General features: G+C 41.4%; 1 long non-coding RNA gene across 1 annotated transcript in view; it reads right to left on the bottom strand.

Annotated features, from left to right (window-relative positions):
* Positions 1–445: 445 nt before the first annotated feature.
* The window catches only part of LOC121019084 (uncharacterized), a 266,048-nt gene continuing 244,936 nt past the window's right edge, over positions 446–21,557 (bottom strand). The window contains exons 3-5 of the long non-coding RNA XR_005785438.1: positions 21,468–21,535; positions 2,165–2,330; positions 446–928 (exon numbers count right to left, since the gene is read on the bottom strand). This is a non-coding gene — a long non-coding RNA (uncharacterized LOC121019084). The remainder of the gene's footprint in view (positions 929–2,164; positions 2,331–21,467; positions 21,536–21,557) is intronic.

Below are 21,557 nucleotides of genomic sequence, written 5' to 3'. Positions count from 1 at the left end.
AAATATTTGTAACTACTTTGTCCCAGATACTATTCTAGGAGCCGGGATCATAGCAGGGATCAAAATAGATAGAAGTTTTTGAACTTACACTTTAATAGAAGATGCCAGACAAAAAACAAGTACTTAATTTAGGATATGAGAAAGTGAAAAATGTTACGGAAACATGATCATACCAGCACTATTCGCAACAGCCAAAAGGTAAAAGAGACCCCTGTGTCCACTGACAGATGAATGGTTAAACAAAATGTGGCACACACATACAATGGAATATTATTCAGCCTTACCAAGGAAGAGAATTCTGTCACATGGTAAAACACGGATGAACCTTGAGGTCATGATGCTAAGTGAAATAAACCAGTCATAAAAAGACAAATATTACATGATTCCACATATATGAAATACTTAGAATCATTAAATTCATAGAGACAGGAAGTAGAACAGTGGTTGCCAGGCCGGGGGAAGGAGCAAAGGAAGTTGTTAATGCGTATAGTTTCTTTTTGGCAAGATGAAAAAGTTAGGCAGATTGGCTGCAAAATAAGGCGAATATACTCAACACTACCGAACTATACACTTAGAAGTGGTTAAGATGGCAAATGTTATGCTACATGTATTTCTGAAAACGCTACGGAGAAAAATTAAGCAGAGGAGTGTCTCCGTTAGGCTTGGGTGGGGAGGTTGCCAGTGGGAATAGGGTGGTTAAGAAAGGCCGCATTGATAAGGTGGCTTTGGTGCAAAGACCTGAAGGAGGTGAGAGACTGGGCCACATGAGAGAAAAGACTCCAGGCACAGGAGATGGCAACCGAGATGGCAGGAATGACATTCCATTCGTCCTGTCACCCTCACCGTGGCTGGGTTAGAGCTGCCCTCTGCTTTCATCTCTCCTCAGGGCCACTGCTTGAGCCAGTACTGGAGAATCACCAGCAAAGACCTAACAGGAACAAGCAAGGACTCATTTAGGAGTGCCTAAGCTTTTCTGTTGCTCGGGCAGCTAGTCACTCCTTTTCAAGTTTTTTAATATTTAAGAGCTGAAGGCCAAGCAAAGTGGTGTCCCTTCAGTGAGCCCGAATCAGACTGATAAACTGATGGACCGAGACAAGGAGGGGACGATCAGAGAACAGGAGATTCTCAGGTTCTGAGAAAAAGCTATTAATGAGTATAAGGGACCTGGGGGGACCTGGAAGACAGAAGGGCCGATGGGGAAAAGGACCATTCCATTCTGCAGGGATCATATCCTGGCTCCAGCACATTGCAGTCTAAAGGGTACTGGATGGTGATAATGACCTAGGCTTCTAGAAAGTCTCGGCAAGGAACAGTGCTCACCCCAAAGGCCTCAGCTGTGCGACAGAAGTGAAGCACATGGCTTCAGACATCTAAAGGGGAGCAGAGAAGAAGGCCATTGGTGAATCCATCTAAGGCCCCCCCTGGGAACTCTTAGAAATAATACAGGGGAGGGGGGTAAAGTCCAGTATAATGTGGTGCTACTCATACTGGGGCCTCTTGTTGATAAAGGCTGGAAATTTTCATTTACTAAAGGCATTCATCTCAAGTTTTGTGTATGCGTTCAAAGATTCTAGGAGTCTGTGATCTAACCAAGTTCTTATCTTCAAATCTGGGTTAGCTTCAACTTCAGTCAATTCCCTTATCCTGTTTGTGCTTCTATTTCTTCATAAGTAAATTGGGGGCAATAATATCTGCCCCCATGGGGTAGCTGTGAGTGTCAAATAAAATAACAGATGGAAAACTACTTGAAGTGACTAAAAGTCCTAGAGCTCAGTCAATAAATAATAATGATTATTATTATAGTCTTTTCATTGTCATTTTATTAACAGAATTTTTCTTCCCCCTCTCCACCCCAGAAAAAAAAATCTGCCGAGAGTCTGAGCAAAACAAGGCTCTAAAGTTAGGTGTGCGATTTATTTGTCTTGGTCCCTTATGAGAAATTTAGTTTTAAGCCCTTTTCAAACATCTGTTGCATTTCAACTCAGTAAGTGCAAATAACAGAGAAAGAGTAGCATCTGGGCTAGAAATGAAAAATATCTGCTCCTATTTTCAAAGAGAGAGAGAGAGGGAGGGAGACAGGAGAGAGAGAGGGGAGAGAGGAAGTAAGACTGTTAGATTTCTCATACTGAATACTGAGCACTTATCACTAGAAATCATGTTGTACCTGACATGCAGGAAGCTGCGTGATTAATGTGAATGTGCAGCGGCCATCTGCTCTGGAGTTGGGCTCTGAGTCCCAGTGCCCCGCGCTGGGTCAGCACTTTCCTCTTCGGTGCTGAGAAGTGACTTTCTCTGTTCCCCACCCCCCTCTCTTGTGCAGGTCTTCGCTTCTAGGAAAAAAGGAAGAAATGGTCCATGAAGTTTCATTTGCCTTGGAAAGAACAGAAACATCTTCAGAGAAATCACAGGCCACAGCACTGGGGGAGGGCAGTAAAGAAGGGGCCTACAGCCAGCCCGGCCTGCTGCCTGCAAGAAGCAGAGAAGGCCAACAGGGATAATAGACCCAAGGCTCAGACCACACCAGAGCAATCTGATCATTTTAGGAGAAGCAAAAGCCCCAGTAGAAAAGAAAAAGATCTCCTAAGTCACACAGGTTTATTTTTTTTCCTCCCCTTTTGAGTGAATTTCCTGGAGTAGTTTTTGTCTGGCCTGAAGGAAGTCTGCTCACAGCAGAGGGGAGAGCTGGCCAACTCATCACCTCCTGGGGCAGACACAGGCCCCATGAGTCGGATATCAAGACAGGCAGCTATTGTCACAGAGGAAACTGAGCCCAACGCAGCGAGGCCAGAGACAGATGCTGGGATTAGCTTAGGAGCTCAAGGAGCAGCGGTTCGCGGGGATTTGGTCTGACCCCTTAATTTGTAAATGGGCACCCTGAGGCCATAGATGCTGTGGCAGGCTCACCACAGGCACTCAGAGCTGGACCCATGGCTCTTTACATTTCAGCAGGACACATCCAGTTTGTCCCTAGGATGCTCAAGGAGCAACAAAAGGTTTTCCTGACTTGGATCCATCTGCATGCTTAGAGTAACTCCCATATCCATTTGCTCCCCAAAATGGAGTCTGAAGGATACAGGAAACAAATGTCTGTGATTATCATCAACTAGTAACACCTGCTCACAGCCACAGGGGGATGGAGAAGAGACAGAGAAGACGGGGAAGGGGCCATAGGATGTAGGACAACCAAGAAGAACAAAAGGAAAAGGGAAGAGAACATGGTACAAAGAAAGAGAAGAGGGGCGACTGGGTGGCTCAGTTGGTTGAGTGTCCGACTTCGCCTCAGGTCATGATCTCACTGCTTGGGAGTTCGAGCCCCACGTCGGGCTCTATGCTGACAGCTCAGAGCCTGGAACCTGCTTCGGATACTGTGTCTCCCTCTCTCTGCCCCTCCCATGCTCATTCTCTGTCTCTCCCTGTCTCTCAATAATAAATACATGTTTAAAAAAAAAAGAAGAGGGTGAGGAGAGAGAGATGAGGAAGAGGCAAGGAACGCTCCCAAAGCTTGGACTAGAGAGGAGAGTAAGAACACTGGGGGTGGGAGGGAGTACTATTTGATGAGAAAAGGGGAAGTCAAGGGGAAAATCCAGCCAAACTTAAATTTACAACAGTCAGTCTAAAGGACCAAAGTCTACTCAGTAGCCTTCTGCTGAGAAGCCCTATCAGGTTTGGGGCGGGAGGGGGGAGAAAATGTATTACCTTGAACCCTGACCTCAGTTTTTATCACAAGGGGTATAGAGGTCCCTGGTGAACAAGAGGAACTTCCCCGCCCTGGTTGTGCAGAGCCCTCCTCCCTGGGCATTCTCACCTCGCAGAACCTCCTCTTGGCACAGGACAGGAGGCAAGAGTTTTAAGTTACACACCAGGGGCCAATAGGACTGCACAAAGCTCATATTGTTCCTACTTTAATCATGGCTTTTGCTTCACAAATCCTGCTTTGAAACCATACACTGTGCTGAAGTTTTATGGCGGCTCTTGGAGTGGTTTATGGTTTTATCAGAGATTTTATTTTTCTAAAGTTATCACTGAATTTCCTTTTGCCCCTCCTCAAAATAATTATTGGCAAACGTGTGTAAACATAAGCCTGACAAACGTGTGGAAAACGTACAGGTAATGATACCACACCTTAGATTTTCTCCCAAAGTAAATTAAATCAAGACTTCGGCTTTCCCATTCTCTTATTTTCTTAAGAAAGAAAAAACGAGGGGGCAGAGAGAGGAAGAGAGAGGAGGGGCAGTAAGAACACCTTTTTTTTTTAAGTCAGAAAACCAAATTCTCACAATATTTAATGACACTTTTCCCTGTGTGTAGGGACTGAAGACTGAATTATGCCAAGGTGTGACAATTAGAAAAATTCCGAGTCAGGGAAAGTTTACCTTAGCCTGATTTTATGCCTTCAATACGTGCTTATATTCTAAGACCTGCATTTAGAATGGGGATTTGAGATATTAGAGAAGAAGTCAGGGAAGCCAAAAAGACACATTTTCTCTAAACCATATAAACAGCACTGCTTTAACTCACAAAGGTATTCATGTGAAATTCAGCAAGGACTTATGTGCCACTGCACGGCTGTCACTGTGGTAGGTTATGGACTGTGAGAGAGAAGGGTCAGCCTAAAGGCTTTGCACACCCCTGATCCATCTCAACCACCCTCCACATCACCTTCATCTCTCCCCTGGATGAGGGCAAGAGCGTCCCCCAACTGCTTTCTCTGTTTCCTCTCTTGCTTCCCTATAGTCCATTCCCACATAAAACTCAGAGTGATCTTTTAAACTACACATCAGAGGGGCGCCTGGGTGGCGCAGTCGGTTAAGCGTCCGACTTCAGCCAGGTCACGATCTCGCGGTCCGGGAGTTCGAGCCCCGCGTCGGGCTCTGGGCTGATGGCTCAGAGCCTGGAGCCTGTTTCCGATTCTGTGTCTCCCTCTCTCTCTGCCCCTTCCCCGTTCATGCTCTGTCTCTCTCTGTCCCAAAAATAAATAAACGTTGAAAAAAAAATTAAAAAAAAAAAAAATAAACTACACATCAGAGGACATCACTCCCTTGCTCGAAACCCTCCAGTGCTGCTGCTCCTACTGGGAACAAAAACTGCACTCCTGACCCTTAACCTGGTTATCCTCCACTCGGGTTCCCACCTCTGCTCCTCTCATGTGCTCTCCCCTCTGCCCATGAGGCAAAGTCACAATGGCCCTTTGGGTTTTCTGTTCATTTAGCAAACCTAACTTGTTCTACCTTAGAGAAGTGTCCTTCAAATATTTTGGAGATTCTTCTTGTAGCTCAAATGACTGGAAAAATTATGCAACGAGCCCAAATTTTCATCCCCAGGACAAGGATGAATACTCCAAGAATCAGGTTCCGAGAAACAATGGTAGAAAAAACCAAGTCATTTCCTGCTTGCCACTTTTCAAGTTCAACTCCTTGAAAGCGCTAATAACTGCATTCGCTGTTTGTGTCTCCCCTTTACTAGAATGGAAGCTACAGGGGTGCAGCAACCTCATGTGTCTGTCCCATAATTCGCCCCATCTCGAACCACGACAGAGACTTGGTGGATACTCCATCAATAGTTCAAAGAGTGAATAAATGAAACTATAAAAAAGGGCACTCACACATCACAGTTTTAAATATGGATTCACAGCTATTCTTTGACTAGGTACAAAAATGAATACAAATTCTAATTGCAAACAAGTTCCTTCTTGCTTAAAAAAATGCAGGAACAAAAATGGTGACATCAAGCCCTCATGAATCTACCAAGAAAAGCTCACCTTCCCCCAAATCTTCTAGCCGAGGCCTTCTGCAGCCTCCAATTGACCACTCAAGGAATGTGTTACTTCAAAAGAGAATACTTGACAAACGGCCTTTTCTTCATTTGACGTCATGATTCAGCTTTCTAAGAGACATCCATTCATAGCAAGACAGTGTGGCCAAGCCGAAAGGGTGTTATAGCAGCATTTATAGTGGGGGCTGTTGCTGTGTGACTCGGGGAAAAGCTTTTGAGTCCCTGGATCCATATATGCAAAACATGGCAATAAGCTCGCCTTCAACTTCTCTCTTCAGCATTTTTGGGGATATGTTATATTCAGATCAAATCCTATGAGCCTCTTTGGGAAAGAAAAAAGTGATATATGTACAGAATACACTGAATGAGTGAGCTATCTTGCTTTATCTACTAGAAGGTGATAGACTCTTGGATCAGCAAGGTGTCCTCCTCTTCTAAGAATATGACTTGATGATTATTCCTAGCCCACAGGAAGAGAGATTTAAAGTTAGTAAATCTAGAGAGAGAGAGGAGAAAAAGAAAGAAGCTCAATTTAGACTATGACCTTATAGAAATTTAGGGGATAATTCCAGCCAAGAGTCAGGCTGAAATTAAGGATTCAGTTTCCTGTTCTTGCTGAGTCAGCTCTCCATAGTGTGTCCTTGTGGTTTTGCTTGATTTGATACAAATTCTAAAAATATCCGATTTGTTCATATTTTTAAAAAGCACGTAAAAACAGACTGCAATGGTGTCCACATGACCCCCACAACTGGCATTACTTGGACCACTTTTCTCTGTGATTATATGAAACAGCACAGTTGTCTAACCCTTATTCTCCTTCCACAATAAATCTTAGGTAGATGGTTGTGGCATCCTTGCCCATTGCCTGACTGATATGCATTCTTCTCTTCTTGCTCATTTACGAAACTCTGTTTTCGGATGCAAGATGTCAGCCCCAAGTGAAATACTCCTTTGTCCAGCTTCCTTAGGAGCTCAAGATGGCGATGTGATACGGCTCTGGCTAATAAGATGGAAATAAAAGTCTACTGGGAGCCTCTGGGGTATGCTTGCTTCTCCTGATGTGAAGGGGCAGGTGATGATGGCTCAGTCTTTCCCTTCCTGTCATGTACAGGAGGAAACACGCAGTGGCCACCCGGTAATCACCAGAAACAAGCATGAAGACAAGCACTCTGGTATGACGGGCATAGCAAAAAGATGGAAAAAGTTTAAGTCCCTGATGACATCACTGAGCAGTTACATCTACACCAGAAATAGCCTACATCTCGTCTTCTCGATATCTGAGAAGAAGAAACACCTATTTGCTTAAGTCACTGAAATTAGCTCCTGCAATACTCATAGCCAAAATCATTACTAAGTGACACAATGACCACATTATTTGAGAGTGGAGAAATGGGTCTATATATGGAAAAGCATCCTGCATCAACAGGAATGAAGGGTCCTTGAGAAAACCCTTACTTCCAGAAAACAGCATCCCTATATCATCTTTACCATTTAGTCCCTATCCTTCACAGTTCACACATAGAGATGTGGAACTATTCTAAGATTCTGAATCCTAGGCCTCTGCAGCCTCACTGTTTCCCACCAGCCAATTCCCTCAGCTGTTCCACATCCGCCATTTACTATTTTCCATCCATTCATCACTTGCATTGTCCAGGTTTACAATTTTCCAAAGTCTGCCCATTTCAATTAGATACCAGGGTCGCAGACATAACCCGGCAGCCCTGACCTGCACGGGGCTAACATCAGAGGCGGCTGGATTCCTGCAGGCTCTATTTCTATATATGCCATCTTCAGGCCAGGACTAGATAATTTCACTCATCTAGAAAATTAAGGTGAATAAGAGAATAGAAAACTGGAATGGCATATGGTCTAGCTTCCTGAATTTGTGTGATTATCCATTATCAAATAGCAGGCACTGAGTTATTAAGTCTATTGACAGATACAATGTAATTTTCTTCAAACAGATAACTGATCCTGGAACTGATAAGGTCTGAATGTGCAGCGCCCACTGCTTCATATTTTGATCATTCTTCACTTTCTTCATTCAGTGGTCTAGGTTATCAAATTACCAGTACAAATAGATAAACAGAAGTAAAGCAGCACAGCGTGTCTTAAATTTATACTCAGGGTTTTCTCATTTTGTTACTCAACATTTTCTGACTCTGAGCATCACTGCTTTATAGTCTTGGGACCAAGAAAAATTAAAATAAGTAGGAAAAATTACAACATTGAAATGTTAAAAAAAAAAAAATCCAGGTCTCAGAAAGGTTTGAAATAAATTGCACAGAAATAGGTGAGATAGGGCTCTAAGCTTAGAGAATGTTAAGGATTTTAAGTTTAGAGGCAACACTGTTCTGGTACTGCTAAATGTGGGTAGTGCTTGCCTTTTCCTTTTATAACCCCTGGCAAAGGGATTTATGCAGGTAATAAATCAACACTGAAATGCAGCTCCAATTACGAAAGCAAAATAAAATCAATGGGACAGTGCCTGATACAAACTGACTGGAGAAGACGTTTTGCAAGCACTTAAAAAACACCTCTGTGAGGGGTGCCTGGGTGGCTCAAGCGTCAACTCTTGATTTTGGCTCAGGTCATGATTTCACGTACACGAGATCAAGTTCGGCATCCGGCTCCACGCTGAGTGTGGGGCCTGCTTGGGATTCCCTCTCTCCCTCTCTCTGTGCCGCTGTGCTGCCGCTCACACGCACAGTGGCTCACATGCTCTTTCTTATTTTCTCTCCCTCCCTCTTAAAATAAATAAATAAACGTTAAAAAAGAATACCTCTCTGAGTATACACACTAGGCACTCAAAATGAAAGGGCACATCTGTTTTCCAGCATTTGGGACTAACCTTCCATACTACGAAACAAAAGAACACAATCCTTCTTGTCCCATAATTTAGCCTTGGGCCCTAACTGAAAACTATTTATCGCTCATCTTTCTCCCCCACTCAGATGATTTTGTCAATGCTCTGAGTTCCAAAGAGTTAACAACAAAAATAAGAGCATCTAGGTGTTTGCTTTTAAATGGGTAAATATAACACTCTCCAGTTCCATCCACGTGGCTACAAAAGGCCATATTTCATTCTTTCTCATTGCCAAGTAGTATCCCATTGTGTATATAAACCACAATTTCTTTATCCATTCATCAGTTGATGGACATTTATTTTAAATTTTTTTTAATGTTTATTTATTTTTGACAGAAAGAGAGAGGCAGAGCATGAGTGGGAGAGGGGCAGAGAGAGAGGGAGACACAGAATCCGAAGCAGCCTCCAGGCTCCGAGCTGTCAACACAGAGCCCGACGTGGGGCTCAAACCCACAGACCGCGAGATCATGACCTGAGCCGAAGTGGGACGCTCAACTGATTGAACCACGCAGGCGCCCAGTTGATGGACATTTAGGCTCCTTCCATAATTTTTCTATTGCTGAAAGTGCTGCTATAAACATTGGGGTACAAGTGCCCCTATGCATCAGCATTCCTGTATCCCTTGGGTAAATTCCTAGTCATACAGAGAAAGACAGATACCATATGTTTTCACTCTTATGTGGATCCTGAGAAACTTAACAGACCATGGGGGAGGGGAAGGAGAAAAAAAAAGTTAGAGAGGGAGAGAGCCAAAGCATAAGAGACTCTTAAAAACTGAGAATAAACTGAGGGTTGATGGGGGGTGGGAGGGAGGGGAGGGTGGGTGATGGGCATTGAGGAGGGCACCTGTTGGGATGAGCACTGGGTGTTGTATGGAAACCAATTTGACAATAAATTTCATATTAAAAAATAAGAAAAAACAAAAACAAAAAAATAAATGGATAAATATAGTATGTATATCATGATTAAAATACAAATACCAGAGATTACATGAGCCCCCTGGGAGGGAACCCATGGATTAGCAGTCTAGTGACTCTTCATTCGTGAAGATGGAGGTGAGACCCAATGCCTTCACTGTAGATACTGTAGACTGGGGCTGAATTCTTACTAGAAACCAAAATATTTTAGAAATTCAAACACGTTACCATCTACTCAACAGTAATTCACTATGTACTGAAGTTTCAAATAAATCACTGATTATATCTGACTGTAAGAATATGATTAAATATAAGATTGTATAAGAATCTTAGTTAGTAAATGTTGTGATCATGATCCTTGGCATATCAGATATTCAGATTTCACTGCACCTTTAACAGCCACTCACCAGGTATCTTTGTTTTCCCAGCTAGAGGCCTTTGGTATTTGTAGGAGGATTCAGTTGAGTTAAGATTTTTCCTTTTCTAAACCTGTTAGGAAAACCGTTCTACTTCTTTTTGGCTGGTCATTTACAAAGACTAATAGCAGGTAGGCTCTTTGTGTTCCCTATTGAGTTGAATGTGTTTATTCTATAGCAGCGGAGTTCCACAGCAAATTTTAGTTCTCAAACTTCGGTGTTTTTAGTGTAATGGATTTCTGGAGGATTCTGTTTGTTTCAGCATTTCTCTTCCCTTCTGGAAGGGCCACAATGCAGATATGAGTGACAGAGTTCAATGAAAGAATAAAATAAAAATATTAATTACCCAGAGCTGCCTGGATCCTAACAGCCATGCTGAATATGTGCGACACTAGCATAGGCATCCAAAGAACATCGATATTTATTATGAAGATGTGTGTATTGATTGAGCTGTAAAATGATTCAAAGTAATATATGCCATCCCAATAATTGAACTCCATTCAAAAGAACACCAATGTAGCCACAATGAAAATTGAAAGAGACGATTTTGATTTATTAAATTACTCTATGCAGCCACAAGATATTGAACAAAGAGAGGAAAAGTTACTATGCGTCTATGGTGATCCTGTCTTGCTATCAGAATGAAGACCAGAGGGCCTATTTGTCTCCATGACTCAGAGGTGCCTGGTTCTAAGGGTCTGACCCCACATTACTTGGAGGATAAGAGCTCTCTAGAAGTGTGCACTTGGTGGCCCGGAGGCAAACTGTGAGGCCACACCTTCTTCTATCAATGGCCTGTCCTCTTATTACATTACCTCTCTCCCAAGACCTTCCCTGGTGGCGCCAAACACTCGCTTCTCACCTCTATGAACTCCTATGTCTGCAAGTGGATATAGGCAGAAGGGGAGATAACAGGGATGGAATTCACATTTAAGGAAACTCTAATGGGCTTGCTTACTCAAAATCCTCAACTAGCCAGAATCTCTCCTTAGATTCTGCTCACATTCAGAAGACAAATCACATACATCTCACAGCACATTCAGGGAAGCGGTGTGGTTAGTTGGCTTGTTTTTAAAGGACTTTAGAGTCTATATTATATTGAGGTCTACACATTCATCTCAGCTTTTACAATCCTCTATATCTTCAATTATTAGTGCAAATTCACATTCAGATTGGGAACTTTGATATTATAAAGGTATCCATTATTAAAGAAATACATAATTATCTTTATAATACCATAATTACTGAGACACGGAAGTAAACAGAGAGATTTTAAACATAGATTAAAAAGGTATTGTATGCAACCATTAACCAAAAAAATGGTAATTCCCCAACATGCCCCACCTCATTTTTTTTAATTGGTATATTCCAGGTTGAATGATGGCCCCTCTCCAAAAGATATGCCCATCAGGAACCTATAAATGTAATCTTACTTGGAGAAAGGGGTCTCTGCAGAAGACCTTCAGCTTCTTAAGCTGAAAGTCTTAAGAAGCTATCATCCACCTCGAGATTATCCAAGTGGGCCCTATATTTAATGACAAGTGTGCTTCTAAGAAGAGAAGAAGACACAGAAGAGAAGGCCATATGAAGATGAAAGCAGAGATTGGAGGTAGGCAGCCACAAACTAAGGAACCCCAAAGCCACCAAAAGCTAGAAGAAGCAAAGAAGGATCTTCCTCTAAAGCCTTCAGAGGGAGTATGGCCCTACTGACACCTTGTTTCAGACTTCTGTCCTCCAGAACTGTGAAAGAATACATTTCTGTTGTAAGCCACCAAATTTGTGGCACTCTGTTACAGAAGCCCTAGGAAACTAATACATGGAATTTCACTATATGTGATTAAATGTCACTCAATAAATGCAATTAAGTATAATTAAAGATGAACATTCTTCAGTAAGTCATTCAACAAACACTAATTTTTTTTAATTTTTTTTTGACTTTTTTAAAATTCTTTTAATCTTTATTTATTTTTGAGAGAAAGACGGAGTGTGAGCAGGGGAGGAGCAGAGAAAGAGGGAGACACAGAATCCGAAGCAGGCTCCAGGCCCTGAGCTGTCAGCACAGAGCCCGATGCAAGGCTCTAACTCACAAACCATGAGGTCATGACCTGAGCCGAAGCTGGACGCTCAACCAACTGAGCCACCCAGGCGCCCCCAACAAACACTTATTAAGTGTTACTATGTAACAGAAACTGTGTAAGACTCTGGAGCTACAGTAAAATTTTTCAAAGATATACTAAAAAACCCTCAATGACCTCACAGTGAAATCTGAAAAGGCAATTTTTTTCCTCAAGACTTTGTAGAACAAGAGAAAAATATCAGAGACTTTTTTCAATTTTTTTAATGATTGCTATTTTAGAGAGAGAGAGAGAGAATGCAAGTGGAGGAGGGGCAGAGAGAGAGAGAGAGAGAGAGAGGGAGAAACAGAATCTGAAGCAGGCTCCAAGTTCTGACCTGTTAGCACAGAACCCGATGTGGGGATTGAACTCATGAAGCATGAGATCATGACCTGACCTAAGTCAGGTGCTTAACCGACTTAGCCACCCAGGTGCCCTTATCAGAGATTTTAAAGAGGAGAATATTAACTAGGGTAGAGGAAGGTGGAATCCTTTTATATAAAATCTATAAAGGCAATATTAATGTGAAGAACAGATATTGTTACTAAGGGGCTCCAGAAAGGGTTAGAGACATTCCATCCAAACTCAGAGTTTATCAGTCCCCAAAGAATGCAAGTGTTTTCCACTATCACCTGTTAATCACAAAGGAAAAGAGCACCACTGAAACCCCCACAAGACCTAAACATTTCCCAGGTAACTATCCTGAGGAATGAAAGATTTTCCTCTATCTTATTTGAAGAATTAGAAAGTAAAAGTGACTTCAAGTCTTCTGTTGTTTTTCTACATTTTCCAGATGATATTTTGCATTATGATGTGTCATCCCATGTTGTATCAATCACATTACAATATGTCACTTAATGTAACATAAAGCAACATGATTGACACAATCTACTAGGGCTTGTCACAACATTGCATGTCAACCAGGACATTTTTATGGGTTTTGTAAAGAAAAAAAAAGTCAACATATTTCACTGAACATCGCATCCAAGGTGTGGGGAGAGGGAGGCAAAGAAAGGCTCCTTTGAAGATTTTTGCAACATTTCTGTTGAGAGAACTGATAAACATCTGTTAAGTAAATGGAGTCAAATGTCTTCCCTAAACCCATATCAAATGGGCCCAATAAACTACGGCCAGCCTGTCTTAGGTTCATGGTCAACTCTTACTGCTCCCTGTTCCTGGTAGCCACATTTAATCCAAAACACCTTTAAAAGAAGGAAAAGAACTACCAAATGGAAGGCCTACATCTAAGGCAAAGGAAGCAATAAAGGCAGGCAGTCCTCGGCAGTAGGTTGGGAATGTTCTAGAAGCCACTATTGGTGTAAATGTGGTTGTAGGTAACAACTTAAAAAAACTTGAGCAAAAGCGGAATTTATTATAAGGATATGGGGGTTTCTCAAGGAACAGTGGGCAGGAATAGAACTAGACCACAGGAAAGGACTAGTAGAAATAATTAGAATTCTAATTAGAATAAGTAGGATAATCCATCAACATCCTCTCCTCACCTCCTCCCTGCTTCTCTGTTCCACCTGCTTTCTTCTTCTCTCTTTACTGCTGCCCAACCCTTTTGGGAGAATTAGCCCTTATTACCCCCAACTGTGTAAGTTAGAGTCGTAACTACATGGGAAGTGCTAGTATATACTTGTTAATTTCCTCTGGGGGATGTATTTCCCTCTTCCTTACAGTATTCCAATTCCCAAGCAATGTAGTGCATGAGGGATGGACCTTACCTCTAGCTCCAGAGGGAAAATCAAGTCAGCTCAATCAACCAGTGGATTTCACTGCCCTGGCCAATAGCTGGTTCAGGAAAAGCACAACTAAATAGGTCCAGTTAAAATGAATCCACAGATTTATGTAGAAAGCTAGGACACAAACTCACTCTTTTTCCTGGGGCCTGAGTGAGAATGTGAACTTGGGACTGCTTTGTCATTTTTACAACCATGAGGGGAGCCAGCTTGAGGGTCAAGCCAACTGAGAGGAAGAAAGCCAAGACTTGGATCCTACTGACATCATTTGAGTCCTTGACCAAATCACTCCTGCAGCCTAAATCTCTCCTAGAACAGTTTGAGAACAGAAATCAACAATACCCCTTTATATTTAAGACAGTATAAGTCCAATCTTCTAGTCCTTGCAACCAAAGGAATATCAACCTATATAAGAGACTAACTTACTATCTTTAGGAGTATCTCCAGCCAACCTAGCTTGAGCCAGCCAGTCTAATCAGCCATGGCAAGGGTACAAACACAGTCGGTAGGTGCGAAACCCCATGGACTGAGTGGGAGAGCAGTTCTCAGAAAAGAGAATGGGTAGCATTTTGAATAAAATCTACTACCGGTGAAGATACCCATTCACTGGGTGAGTGGATACACACAGCCCTCTGGTGCTTTGGTTCATTTAAGTTGGTTGGTCAGCATCTCTGCAACTTGGAACTTCTTTCTGGTATGTCAGTGACAGATTAATTGGATACTCACTCTAAATAGGGTGCCAAACCTCACAGATAGGTTTTAATAAAATAAATAGTTTATATTCAGATGGCCTTTCCCATTTTTCACAATCTTTTTCCCTCTTTCTTTTCTGCTATTGCTGTTTGTGTGTAGAGGAACATAAGGAAAGATTTTCACCCTTGCACCTTATGATTCCACTCCCTCCCCCCACTCCTTAGGTTTCAAAGGACATCCTCTTTTAAGAATGTCCTCTTTCAGGGGTGGTCACGTGGCTCATCCATTAGAGCTGAGGATGCAAGGGGCTCAGCCTTTATGGATGAATCCTGGATATGATGGAACAAGGCTTAAATATGCTCATATCCTTTACTGAAGGAAGCCCTTTTGGAATTTCATGGAAAGCAACAATCAGAAACATGCATACAGAGTTATGCATAGAGTTGCTCATCCAAGGGTTTTGCTCTTTTAAAATAATAATTAAAAATCGTGTTGTTAAAAACATTAACTTTGTTAAATAAAGTATGATTTATCCATATGATAGGATTCTATTAAACAACTGAAAATCTGATTTCTGTAGAATATTTTATGAAATGGAAAAATGCTTGTGAAATATTGTGAAGTGAAAGAAGCAGGTCCCAAAGTGTATACACGGCATGATGATCCTTGACTCCACACATACTCACACATGCTACAAACTGGAAGGAAGCAGGTATTAACTGTGGTTACCTCAGAATTCTTAACGTAGTAGAATTATGAATGCAATTTATTTTCTTTTCTATATACTTTTTTTTTGCATTTTCCAAATTTGTCCACAGTGAATAAATATCACTTTTATAATGGGGGGGGGAAGGTTATTAAGGATTAATTCCTTTTTTGTAGATACATAATATACTTTATTCTCTGAATTTTGGTGTCAGAGACAGTGAAAGCATATAAACATGAAATACTTTTGAGGCACTGTAAACGTGTCATGTATAAGGCATACTGAAGAAAATGCAATCAAATGACATTCTTAAAAATAACAAAAATAGTCATTACCCCCTTAAGTAAGGAAAGGGTATTTTTTGTTCATCATATTTCCCAGTTAAAGAATTTTGTGAAATGAACAAAATGTGCACTTTAATTTCTACCTTTGAAACTCTTCCCAACAAAGGTCAGAACAATTTCCTTTCTCCATCGTCATACTGTGGCAGCTATGTGATTTATAACTCTGATTACATTTTTGTCTCCTACAATATGCTGAAGTGAATGAGGTCAGAGATTCTGCTTTCACTCAGTTTCCTTGTTTTTGTGGCTTGAAGTCAAATTATTCATATTACTTTAATGCAGTTTTGTTTAGCTTAATTATATACTGAAAGTCTGGCACACATAATTAATCAATGTATTGCTAGTGACTGTTGAACAGCCCATATCTGTTGGAAATTTTATTATAAAATACCGGATGTGAGGGGAAGGAAGACAGGAACAGATGAGAGAGAAAAAACATGCCATCTTTTCCTCCGATGAGTGTTATCACAGTGGTCATGTGTGTTGAGAGAGTCAGTTTAGCTTTACAGATTTGTCCTCACTTCTGGAAAATCCAAAATATATCTTCTATTGTTTTTTGTTTGTTTGTTTGTTTTTTAGGTTTTTTTTTTTTTTTTTTTTTTTTTTTTTGCCTGCCAGGTTGACACACCAACAAGAGCTGCCTCACGTATTTTTTCATTTCACCTTATACAGATAAAAACATGCACTATTCTGCAGGTCAGACAGGGAATACTGGGCACAACTCGTGTGATTATATAATCCAAGGTTTTACCAGAGTCTTACCTTCCCCCCAGTAGTCAGTCATTACTCTTACACTCTTGCGCTTATTTCATATGAGCAAGTTGGAGAGAGAAATGGCACTCCAAACCTTTTTCCAACAAAGATCTTTTACTTTTAGTTTCCTTAGATTTTGTGAACATTTAAGGAATTCTACTGTAAGAATGTGTAAAACCTGAGTTAAAGTTTTACAAATTTGCCTCAACGTACATTGCCACGTGGAGCTGATATACAGACATTAGCAAATCTAATATCCCTCTGAGCACTTTTTTAATGATAGAGTTCAATTTGTCCATTATTCGACTGTCTTTACAGCACCTGCTGTGGACCAGCCATTGGGCTGGGCTCTGTTTCATTTGCTACAAGATGAGAATCACCGTTCCTACCTACAAGGAGCTTACAGCAGGCGAGTGGTGGAAAAGCCACATAAACTCAGCGTTGCATGTAGTATGATAAGTGTTCTCAGTGAGCTGGACGGGGGGGGGTCCCCCAGCCCCCCAGGGGTCCAGGAAGGCTTTGCTCAGAAGGTGACACTTGGCAGCATCTCAAAGGATACAAGACAGCCAGGAAATAAAGTGCTGTCCTTTCATCTGCTGGTCCCTCGGGGATCCCTACATCGTTATTAAATCCATTCCAGAAATAATAATACAGAGGAACAGAGAGGTTAAATGACTTGAACAGTGTCACACACCCAGAAAGGAAAAGGTTTGGCTGCAAACCAGGCATCCTGCAGACTCAACTGTTGCGCTTCCCACCAAGGCAAAACAAAGAACCTCTCTCGTTTTGCTAGGGTGTGCAATGCCCACACAAAGGCACTTTGCAGAAAGTGCATTATTTGTAAATAGAGATCTTTATTACCTCCCAGAGATATCAAGGAAACTTAAAAAACCGCTTCCTGCAAGCACTTTCCTCAGCCAAAACTAACGCAGCACACGTTAAGTACCTGGCTCAAGATGATGATAATGGGGAGACTGGGGATCCCAACACACATGCTCTTTTCATTCCCCTGAAACACCGGCGGTTCTATCATGGGCTCCCTGGCAACTGACCTGCTTATTGCTCCATTTTGCATAACCTCAACTGTGCACCTACAACAAAGTCCCTTTTCTCTTCTATTTAATTGTTATGGTCACTGCCACTGTTGAGTGAAAAATAAAATTTCTCTGTGCTGACATGTCACTTTATTTTGTTCTGTTTATTAAAAAAGAGAGGGAGAGAGAGAGGAGAGGGAGAGAGCATAGAACTGAAACCAGCAGAAAATCATCCTGTTTGATGAAAGGCAACAAAATTATAAAAGTAATCAAATTCCATAGAATCCAACTAAATATGAAGAAACTGGGATCATAATATGTTTCTAATAGAACTGTTGGCTTTAAGAAATGGCTGTGGCCAGAATGAATCACTACCCTATTAAGTCCCAGACATTTCAGCAACTTCAAGAAATGGAGACAGGAGCCATAAGTAGGGTGCCTGGATTTAGTCACCATGGTGGTGGTGATTCCTTGTCATTATTGAGCTGGTTTTTGAAGGTTAAGACCCCATCAAAAATGGAGAGCACGCAGCAGAATGGGTGGTTCCTATGCTGTCAGCAGCACACAGTGGACATCTGAGGTCCATTTCTGGGCTTTCCATAGGTCAGAAATCACCTAATGCTTGACCTCATCTTGTCCTACCCTTTAGACATTTCCAGAGATCAAGAATAACATCTATATTGAGGCAGCTGGCTTCCATTCTCTCCCCAGGACAAATTTTGCTCATAACTGTTGTTTTTGATGTTTATGTCAACTCCTAAAAAATGTTCCGCAAGTGTAATTGGTCAAACTGCAGTTGAAACATAATAAATTAGAAATGAATATGAATAAGATCTCTCATTTTTCCTGTTAGTTTGTGTTTGCAGGGTGGGAAGCCCAAAGGAAAGAAGTATTTACCAGGCTAGTATTCCCTGTATCTTGGAGAACCACAACTCTCCCATCTGGCACTATTAAACATGAATACATTGACATGTAAACCAGTAAAGAGACACTTTCCTCTATCTTTGTGAATCATTTATCGTTCTTGCTGTACACTGAGACAATGTTTACCTCTACTGGGCCAAAGAATTCCACTGGGAAAGGAGATGATCCCATGTCTTTAGCCGAAGATAAGTTTTTATCCATAGGCCTACTGGGCGTCATTTAATATGTTGATGTTTCATATGCTTCTCCTTTCTCTAAGAGTTGAAATGGAATGAAAGATTAGAAAAAACTGGAATACCATTTACTAGGTCTATCCAGCGCAGAATAAACCCTATGTGGAAAGAAAAAAAAAAAAAAAAGAAAGAAAAGAAAGAGAGAGAGAACAGGAGCAGAAAGTTCTTTGGGGCTATGATGTGAATGGAGGAGGGATGTGCACATGCATGCACACGCGTGTACATGCTCACTCCCTTTATGCACGTGTTAATCTCTACCCCTTGTCCCAGGGAAAGATAAAACATGATCCTCACTCACTTACAGTTAATCTCAAAGGTTAATTTTGTTGCCTATATGGTGTAAACAAAGAAGATATTTCTTTCCCGGCACAGGGCCTTCTGCCATAAGTGAAACAGAGACGAAAGTCAGTGCGTCCTAAGGATTAAGGAGAGGTCGGAAGATCCGAAGAACCCGGTGCTGACAGACCTGCTTATTAAAAAGCGTACTCTGGTGGCGGGGCTGCTGCTGATGGCCTGACACGGCCAGACTTCAGAAGCCCAGCACACAATCAGTGGACTGTGTTACTCTGGGGACAGCGGGCGCAGGGAGGCCTTTTCTAATTTGTCAAAGTTGTATCTAATTCCACAGAACAAAGTTCGCAAAGAGAGATGAGCAGAATCCACAAATTATTGCTCATTCACCAAGCCCTAGATGGAGCGATAGAAGCAGCATACAGCTACGGTTTTGAAAAGTAATTCGACCCCTGCCAGTCGGCTTTGGGTAATTCCGCTTTGTGGGCATAACAGTTTCCCTTGTTTTTTGTTTAATAGGATTATTTCTCAGAATATTAAAAAGATAGCATCAACATCTTTCAGTGGCCCCATAAACTATTTCTGGAAATATAAAAAGAATGGTTCAGGTGGTTTCGTTACTCCTGATAGGACTTTTGTTCTCTCATAAGCTAAAAAGAAAAGAATGTGGTTTGGGGAGGGGTGCGCCTGGAGCAAACAAAACAAAATGTTAAGTTTTCCAGAAAGACAAGATCATTCAAACTTCACATTGCCCACTGAAACTCCTACTGGCCTATTTGGAAAATGAGGCTGATCTTCAAATGAGACCTTAGAAGTTCTAACTCTGAAAATTTAGGATATGTTAAAGAGAAATGCATAGACATGTTCATTTCCATGTGTCAGGCAAGACTATGAAAAGGAAACACGCTCTCCAGAAGAAAACATTCTGAGCAATCTTCAAATGGAATCTTCAAGAAAATACTGCCTTATTGATGGCAAGCAGTGGCATATCCAAGTGGAAACAGGCACAGACTATTGAGAGTTCCGTTGATCTGTCAGCCCACTCTGCTAACCAGGGAGGTGGACAGGTCCACCCCATCAGTGACTTCGCCATATCAATACCTGAGGAGTTCTTACAACTCAGTGCTTTATAATGATAACAAAAGGAAAGGTTCTGGAAAAAGTAAACTCACATGAAGAAATGTACCACATACCACCACCAAACAGTTCATTCATGCATAAAATACAATTCACATGTCGGTAAAACCAGTTCTAATCAAGTCTAGCTACCCATCCCTCCTCATCAGATGTTTGATGAACTCTGCCTAGAGGCTGTCCTAGGTATCCAGGAAATCCCACCTTCTGGTGTGGGTGACTCTTCCTGCATGGAGTCTAACTTACACGGGTCGCTTTCTGTTTTACCCAATAGCAAAGACTCTCAGTTCAGACATGAAAAATTCATCAAGACTCATGATCTGCCTTATGCAGAATCCACAGCTGTGGCTCTACAGCTGTAGATATCAACCTCCTCATTGCTCAGACCCATGAAAGTACAGGAGTTTGGGGCAAATGTGACTCTAACACAGGTAGGCCTGGCTAACTGCTACTGCACAAATTTCTTTGCCAAAAACCTCCCCCAACTAAGAGGAGATTGATTTTAAGTATCTCTAGTTGTAGGCAAGAAAAAGAAAAACCTCGATGGAGTATATATGAAAGACAATTCTTTTTTAAGTTTTATTTATTTTTTTTAATTTACATCCCAGTTAGTTAGCATATAGTACAACAATGATTTCAGGAGTATATTCCTTAATGCCCCTTACCCATTTGGCCCATCTCCTTCCCACAACCCTTCCAGTAACCCTCTGTTTGTTTTCCATATTTAAGAGTCTCTTATGTTTTGTTCCCCTCCCTGTTTTTATATTATTTTTGCTTCCCTTCCCTTATGTTCATCTGTTTTGTATCTTCAAGTCCTCGTATGAGTGAAGTCATATGATATTTTGAAAGATAATTATTGCTAACTTAGAACTCTTTGCTGCTCCCTGTCCTCTACTGAACAAACCTTTGGACACAGGGCCAGAGGTTAAAAGAGAACTTTCCTTGTTGTACTCATGAGGTTAGGCCTTAGGGAGGCAGCCTGGACTAGTAAGCAGAACCCAGGATTTTGAATTAAGATCCGCTACTTCCTGTGAGATCTGGGGCGTGTCTGTTACCATAACTGAGCCTTAGTTTTCTCATCTAAAATGAAGCTGAAAGTAAGGCTTCCTACTTGCAGGGCTGACAGGACAAATAAGTCATGGTATATGAGGGTGCTTTTTAAAATATACTAGAAATGTTAACTGCTGTTTTTGTTTGGTAATTTGTCCTTTTTTTTTATGATTATTAACTGCTTTGGCTCATTAGCAAGTTATGTCCCCACCTGGTCAGTTAGTCCACAAAACAATCTTTACCTCTAGTCCTTTGTAAGACCCCTTCCCCACTGAAATTAAATGCCTGTGAGGGTAGGACTTTCATAGCCTGTTCTATTAAAGCATAAAATAAGTGTTTATATAAAAGTCAACTTTGCCACTTTGATTGGACTTTGGGTCAAATAAAAAGCACTGCAAACCAGGTGTGTAGAATTGGGCAGAGGGTGTGTTTATAAGAAAAACCACCCACGTGATATTATTTTATGGTATTTACTTACATTTCTCTCCTCCAGCTTACAAAAGAGTTTTGAGAAAACTTAAAATATCAGGCACCAAAATCATAAAACTGAAAAAGAAAACACTAAAAT

Source organism: Herpailurus yagouaroundi, unplaced genomic scaffold, assembly GCF_014898765.1.
Source record: "Herpailurus yagouaroundi ecotype Mexico unplaced genomic scaffold, PumYag 221, whole genome shotgun sequence".
Taxonomy (NCBI): domain Eukaryota; kingdom Metazoa; phylum Chordata; class Mammalia; order Carnivora; family Felidae; genus Herpailurus; species Herpailurus yagouaroundi.
Note: the sequence above shows the minus strand (reverse complement) of the source record. Positions and strands in the feature narration are given on the sequence as shown.